Source organism: Rhagoletis zephyria, unplaced genomic scaffold (genome assembly GCF_001687245.7).
Source record: "Rhagoletis zephyria isolate East Lansing unplaced genomic scaffold, Rhagoletis_zephyria_1.1 Rzeph_scaffold_14871, whole genome shotgun sequence".
NCBI classification, from domain to species: domain Eukaryota; kingdom Metazoa; phylum Arthropoda; class Insecta; order Diptera; family Tephritidae; genus Rhagoletis; species Rhagoletis zephyria.
Window position 1 is genome coordinate 1 of NW_016171938.1, and position 7449 is coordinate 7449.

At 37.4% G+C, this 7449-nt stretch overlaps 1 long non-coding RNA gene across 1 annotated transcript; it reads right to left on the bottom strand.

Moving 5' to 3' along the window:
- Nucleotides 1-6676: 6676 nt before the first annotated feature.
- Nucleotides 6677-7052, bottom strand: LOC108378766 (uncharacterized). The gene is made up of 2 exons (XR_001849434.1): nt 6774-7052; nt 6677-6710 (listed from the first exon to the last, which is right to left on the bottom strand). It is a non-coding gene; the product is annotated as an uncharacterized LOC108378766 (long non-coding RNA).
- Between the last annotated feature and the right edge of the window lie 397 nt (nt 7053-7449).

Below are 7449 nucleotides of genomic sequence, written 5' to 3' on the forward strand. Positions count from 1 at the left end.
TGACAATTAACGTAGAAAAAAGCAAGTTTTGCTACAAGGAGGTGCGCTAACTCGGCTACGTAGTTGGGGACGGATGCATCAGGACGGACGCCAACAAGGTGGCAGCTGTGAGGGACTNCGCCTCTGTTTAGACGCCCGGAAAGTGAATGAGAGGACAATAAAGGACGCTTACCCGCTGCCTCATATTGATGGGATCCTCAGCAGATTGCAGAACACAAGATTTATTTCTGCCATTGACTTAAAAGACGCTTTCTGGCAGATTCCGTTAGAGAAGAAATCTAGGGAAAATACTGCATTTACTGTACCGGGTCGACCACTATATCATTTTACAGTCATGCCTTTCGGACTTTGCAACGCGGTACAAAGAATGTGTCGTCTAATGGACAAGGTTATACCCGCTTCATTACGTGAATGTGTGTTTGTTTATTTGGATGATTTGTTAGTGTGTTCAGAAGATTTTTTGTCTCATGTATGTTTATTAGAAAAGGTCGCTCGGTGTTTGCGTGAGGCTAAATTGACAATTAACGTAGAAAAAAGCAAGTTTTGCTACAAGGAGGTGCGCTAACTCGGCTACGTAGTTGGGGACGGATGCATCAGGACGGACGCCAACAAGGTGGCAGCTGTGAGGGACTTTCCCGAACCTAAAGCCCCAAAACAACTACGGTGGTTTCTGGGCATGTCGGGATGGTACCGAAGTTTCATCCAGGACTATGCGACCATTGCAGCGCCGCTGCACGACTGCCTCTCCAAAGACAAGATAAAAAAATTAAATATGACTGACGACGCTAGGAGATCCTTTGATCGACTGAAACATCTCGGCGCCCGTGCTGACACATCCGGACTTTAACAGACATTTCTATATTCAATGCGACGCATCAACTGACGGAGTGGGTGGGGTATTGTTTCAATTGGACGATGACAATAACGAACGACCAATCGCCTACGTTTCAGCTAAACTTAATAAAGCCCAGAAAATTACACCATAACTGAACTCGAATGTTACGCTGCTGTTCTGAGCATAAAAAGATTCAGACCATATGTGGAAGGACTCCCATTCACTATAATAATGGATCACGCCAGCTTAAAATGGCTCATGAATCAAAAAGATATGGCTGGCAGGTTGGCTAGATGGAGCTTAAAACTTCAAGGATATAACTTTGATATACAATACCGAAAGGGAGCGCAAAATGTCGTACCGGATACTTTATCGCGGATGAATATGGGTGAGCTAACACTTAATGAAAGAATTGTTGATATTTCCTTGGAGTCACCCTGTTTCGAGACTGAAGAATACCTCGAACTGAAAAAGACTGTCAGAGAAAATCAGGAGAGACTTCCGGACCTTTGTATTTCGGACGGCTACGTTTACCGACGAACACAGTTCGACAAGGGGGACAGGCTTCAAGCGGACCATGCCTAGAAGCTCTGGGTTCCGTCGGAGTTACGACCGGGGCTGGTAGAGTCTTCTCACAGCTCGCCTTCCGCAGGTCATGGTGGCATCCATAAAACTCTGGCACGACTACGTGAGAAGTATTACTGGCCAGGGATGGTAGCTGATGTTTGTACACACTTGAGGGAATGTGAAGTCTGTAAAGCAAATAAGACGCAAAATGTTTTTAAGAAGCCGCGTATGGGAAAACAACATATCACTGAGCGACCTTTTCAGCGTTTGTTCGTAGATTTCATGGGTCCGTATCCTCGTACTAGTGACGGTAATACGTATGTGTTTGTGTGTCTTGATCACTTTTCCAAGTTTGTATTTTTAAAACCAATGCGCAAGGCAACTTCAGCTGACGTCGTAAAATAGTTAGAAAGAGATGTTTTCCACGTTTTCGGTGTGCCCGAATACATACATTCTGACAATGGAAAACAATTTGTTTCCGACATGTTTAGCAGTTTCCTAGAGAAATACGGCACAAAACACATAAAAACTGCGTTTTATTCACCCCAAGGCAACGCTGCAGAAATAGTCAACCGATCGGTATTACAGATCATTAGGTCATTCATAAAAGAGAACCAGCGTAACTGGGATAGACATGTCAGTGATGCTGCATTTGTTGGCACCTAAGTATATATGCTAGGTTCTAGGAATGTCCACTATAATTTAAAAATTTTTGGAAACGATTTGTTTACTCACCCAATTTAGTTGCATTCATTCATTTTATTTCTTTGCCATTTTTTTTGTTTGCCTCATTTGGATTATCTTTTTCTATAAAATTTTTCGTTCTCTCGTTTATTTTATTCAAAGTACGGCCAATACTCAGATACATAGTTGAATTGTTTTCCTTATTTCACTTGGCCAGACACGTAGCATTTAAGAACATAATATCATTAATTTAATTTTAGTAATTTAGTTATAAATAAGATCACCCTCACTAGGCATTGTTGTTGTTTTTTTGTTCGGCACGGCAGTTAGTACACATACGTATATACGCGTAATTTCCACGTGGCAAAAAATTTTTTACTAACTTATGCTAGTTTTTTTTGCAATTGAATTTCTTTTCGTATTTTCTTTTTTTCACGGTTCTTTTCTTTCCTCCCACGCAGGTTCTCCCGCATGCTGGTACCACCATCGGAGGAGCGGCCACGTGAGTGCATTGCTTTTTGGGTTTCTTTGCTTATTGATTACATATTTACTTGTGACCATTTGGGTCCCACGAGTACATACGTACCTGCGTACATACATACTTAGGTACTTAGGAAACAATAGGAACCTAACAATAGAGTCGCGGTATCGAAAACCCGTTTATTTTTGTGTACATGCTATCCTTATACCTTTTTGCTAATATTAGAATCGCTGAATTGATTTATGGTATTTTTTTTGTTGGATTATTGAATTGAAAGTTTTCTTGTTTTTTTGTTTTGCTTTTGCTATTCTTGTTGAGTTAACTATTAAGTATTAGGGTGTACGTACACATAACGCGTAGGCATAAGAATTGGATTATTGAATTGAAAGTTGTCCTTTTTTTGTTTGCTTTGCTATTCTTGTCGAGTTAACTTTAAATTTGGAGTATTAAATAAATTAAGCAATGAATTGTGGCTGAACGAGAAGAAAAAAAAATGCTGTGTTAAATTTTTAACGTTAGGTGTGGGTGTTGCGCTTGCCCGCAAGAGGAGATGTAGGGGTGAGAACGGATGACTTGACTGTTTGACCTGACGAGACTGAGAGACGAACTGACAGACTTAGGTCAGGTATAGGGGACGCTGTAAGGATGTTTGTTGGTTTTTTGCAAACTATGAAGTACATAAAAATGCATATATCGGCATGAGTATTTTTTTGTTAGTGTGGCACAGTGGAGCGGATGCAAGAAACCCACACCCGGCCGTTGAGCTCAGCCAGGAACCACGAGCATGCCGACTTGCCACTCCGCCCTGCAACAAAACTACTGCTACACAACAATTTTCAAATATGATATATTTTGTTTAAATTTCGTAATATAATTTTTTGATTTGTTTACAGCCAAGAAACATGCAAACGTCAAACACCGATAATATAAATGCTTTACTTCAGACATAGCCTTTTGGTTTGAAGCAACGTTTAAATATAAAGAAAGCTTTTCAATTAAAAGTTGCTTGAGAAAACGGCCATTAAAGGAGAAATCACAATGAAAGTATCACTTTTAATAAAAAATTTACAAACTTAAAAAAATGACGCGCAGCTACATGGAGACATTATAACTAAAATCGGCTGTGCTAGAGGTTTTAAACTATCGATAGTCAACTAGTACTATCGATAGTTTAACCTTTTTTGAGAAAAACTATCACTACTCATCGATAGGGGCAAAAAAATAAAACTATCGATACTATCGATAGCAGAGTTCGAAAATAAACGAAATGAATCGTATTGTTTTGTTTCGTTTCTCTCATAACAGAGAGCAAAACACAACCGAATCCCAAACAAAGAAAATTTTAGTTTTATTGGGTTTCGTTCTGCTTTTGTGCGCGAGTGCAAACGAAACAAAAGCATAAAGTGCGCAGGTGAGACACATCCCTCAGGAATGATTCGCAAACGTTTGCTTTGCGATTTGCTCATTACCAGAGTCGAAAATAAATGAAATGAACCTTATTGACTCTAGTTGAATTGGGTTTTGTTCTACCTAAAGTGCGCAGCTGGGTGTGGCAAAATTCGCAGGAATAATTCGCAAACGTTTGCTTGATATCATACTTACTAAGAATGAAATGGAAAAGCCGGTTAATTTGGGAAAACACCTATTTAGGTATTTAAATGTACTATATATGAATGTGCATATATGTGCATACATATATGTATGTATTTGCAAACTTAGTAATTGGTAAAATGTACTATAGAAACCCATGTGGATACTGTGGAAATATATTACAAATTCATGTTAGGGCTTCACTTTTCTGATTTACCTATACATTAGAATATCAAATTTAAATTACCTATTAAAATAAACAAGGGTTATTAATGATTTCTTACAATAAGATTTTATTATNGCATACATATATGTATGTATTTGCAAACTTAGTAATTGGTAAAATGTACTATAGAAACCCATGTGGATACTGTGGAAATATATTACAAATTCATGTTAGGGCTTCACTTTTCTGATTTACCTATACATTAGAATATCAAATTTAAATTACCTATTAAAATAAACAAGGGTTATTAATGATTTCTTACAATAAGATTTTATTATCAAAGTAGAAAATAAACATTAAAAACCATTCATGAAAACAAAAAAAATAACTTATTAATTACACAAAATAAAAATTACATAATTCATACTGGTTTTTAATAAGTCCATAAAACAAATTTTATTACTTTGCGTGCCACCCCGAAATGCCTTGGAAGTGATGTTATTATTTTTGTATGTCTTGCTGAGTAAAACCAAATTCGAAATGTGAAATTTGCCAAACACCCCAATACATTGGTTTGCGGTTAAAAATCCAGTTTTTTGTACGTTAGCGCACTTAAAAGCCTGTAATTGTTGACTATCAACCGAGTTTCTCACTCGTTTAAGAAAGAAGAAACTTGGGCCTTGATGTTTGGGCCAAATGATGTACATATATTTAAATTTATGAACCTTAAAATATCTGCGTATATATGCCCAGCAAACACATTTTTTTAACTCTTTTCACAATTTTTCAACTTTGTTTATATGCATGATTTTATGACGCAACCATACTAATCCTGAATTGATTCAAAAATTGCGTTTAATTATGAGTAAAACGAATATTCGTTTTCAGAAAGGCTGAATAACTTAGCTATTCAGGTTCACTTTATAAAATAATGCGTAAAAACATCGCCAAAGTTGAAAAATTGTGAAAAAAGTAAAAAAAAATAAACTGATATACATAAATGTATAGACACACACTATTTAAAAGGTCTAAGTTTTTTCTTTCTTAAGTGATGAGGAACTGAACAAGGGTTGTGATATTCAAGTAAGTTACAGGCTTTTAAATACGCATAGGTTCGAGAACCCGGGTTTTTAAACGTAAATGGAGATTTTGTCGTGTTTGATAAATTTCATATTTCGACATAACAGCATAACAAACTAAGAAGTTGCATGTTTCAATTCCTGCATGATTTCTATGGTATTTGGTTTTGCAATTACTCTCATTGTTGCGTTTTGTATACTATACATACATATGTACATACTTTGCGTACATACATGAATACAAACACACATGGCATATGTACGAAGCATACACAAGGGCATAGCTGGTATACGCTCTTCATGTGTAAGAAAACGAATCGTTTGAAACGATCTACCTATGCTCGTCAAGGAACGAAACAGAAATCGTTTTGTTTGCACTCTTTTGCTTTGCAAAGGTACTGGTTTTGGTTTTGCTCATGTACAAAACGATTCGAATTGAATGGAATTGATTGGACGAATCATTCGTGAAATATTTCGTTTGTTTTCGAACCCTGATCGATAGTACCATCGATAGTTTGACACCTCTATAAGTCACATAAACATGACATTTGGTATAGGTATAAGTTTTTAAAAAGGGGCGTAGCACTTAACATAGGCTTGGAATTTTTTATCAGCCATAACTTCGGAACCAAAAGTCACAGGACCCCTTTAATTCCTTCCGACGTGGGGTGAAACCCGCGGGAAAAAGCTAGTATTTTTATAAATATACCATCTATACAATGTTCACATGTATTTTGTGTACATAAAATGTATTTTATTTTATTTTTAAACAACATAAAACGCGTTTAATAATTTCACTACTCTTCTCCGACAAAGTAAACAAGCAAACAAACAAACAAATCAAAATGGCTGTGATCCGGGGCAAGCGGTTTCAAATGTGAAAGTTACGGTGTTGACGCTGTTTTAACCGAGTGCTAGTTTGTGTTTGGTAAACCAAAGTGCATAAAGAAATTAACTTTTGTGAAAAAAAGGATATATTTGTTTGGATATAGACATATGTGTACATGTGTTATCAGTGATCAACGCTAATGGATCGACGAGATACCGGGGGTCGTAAGGACGTGATCTGCTGCCTAAACTGGAACTTGAGGTAAGTGCTGCACAATATTATATCCCCAAATTTACATACACGCATGAGCCGGCATACCGATTTATGTCTAGGTAGAGATGTGTGTAAGTAAACAGGCGGCAAGTTAACGTTAAAGAAAACAACAAGAAAAAGTCACATAACCAAGTAGATGTCTAAGCAGTTGGTTCAATGAAAGCTTTACATACGCGGTAGAATTGGCGGCTTCCCAAGTGGAGCTCCTGAAAGACGAAAAATATAAACGGAGATAGCCACCCAAACGTGATTAAACTCTTTCGGCTTACCCGGGAAGTGTGCAGTGCGTCCTTTCCGTAGTCGGGGTGACGGAAACGCGTGTGGAATCGTTTTTATGGTGATTTGTAATCACAAAATATAAAATATAATCAATTTTTCGCGGACTTGCAGACTGGAAAACATTTTACGAGCGAGATAGCAGAAATATGCCGTGTTTACAAATAAAGTGTCAAATACAGCTGATCTCCTCGTTAAAAGTGGGAACAGTTTGGTTCGGCCAGTGGTAGTCAAATAGTTTAAGCAAACTTAGCGAAGTACCAAACCAAACAGCAGATAGTGACTGAGAGCGAACATATGCATGGTATCAGCCGATTTGAGTAATCTGGTCAACGGCCACTGGGAACACTTGTTTAACACCTCGAAGGCACTAAGCGAAGAAAACCATCATCAGGGGGCGGGCTGAATGCAGAGGAGCAGACAATGGAATATAGATTCAGCGGGAGAGTCAGGCCGTCGCTAATTTTACGATATTAGCATAAGTATTTACATTAGCCAGGGTCGGAATTCCTAGGGTATTTTTTTTTTAGTTTGCCAAATTGTTGGCATCTAAGTATATATGCTAGGTTCTAGGAATGTCCACTATAATTTAAAAATTTTTGGAAACGATTTGTTTACTCACCCAATTTAGTTGCATTCATTCATTTTATTTCTTTGCCATTTTTTTTT